The following is a 285-nucleotide window of genomic DNA, read 5'->3' as shown; positions in this document are numbered from 1 at the left end:
GCCCCCGCCCATCTGCAAACTGCGTGAGGGACCACTCGATCCCCTCATCCAGGTCATCAGTAAAGATATTGAACAAGACCAGCCCCAAAACTGAGCCCTAGGGAACACCACTTGTGACTGGCCGCCAACTGGATTTAACACCGTTCACCACAACTCTCTGGGCTCGGCCATCCAGCCAGTTCTTTATCCAGCGAAGAATACACCTGTCTAAGCCATGAGCCGCCAGTTTCTCCAGGAGAATGCGTGAGAGATGATGTCAAAGGCTTTACTAAATTCCAGGTAGAC

This window comes from Phaethon lepturus, unplaced genomic scaffold, assembly GCF_000687285.1.
Source record: "Phaethon lepturus isolate BGI_N335 unplaced genomic scaffold, ASM68728v1 scaffold8945, whole genome shotgun sequence".
NCBI classification, from domain to species: domain Eukaryota; kingdom Metazoa; phylum Chordata; class Aves; order Phaethontiformes; family Phaethontidae; genus Phaethon; species Phaethon lepturus.
The sequence above is the reverse complement of the archived record's forward strand: the minus strand, read 5'-3'. Positions refer to the sequence as shown.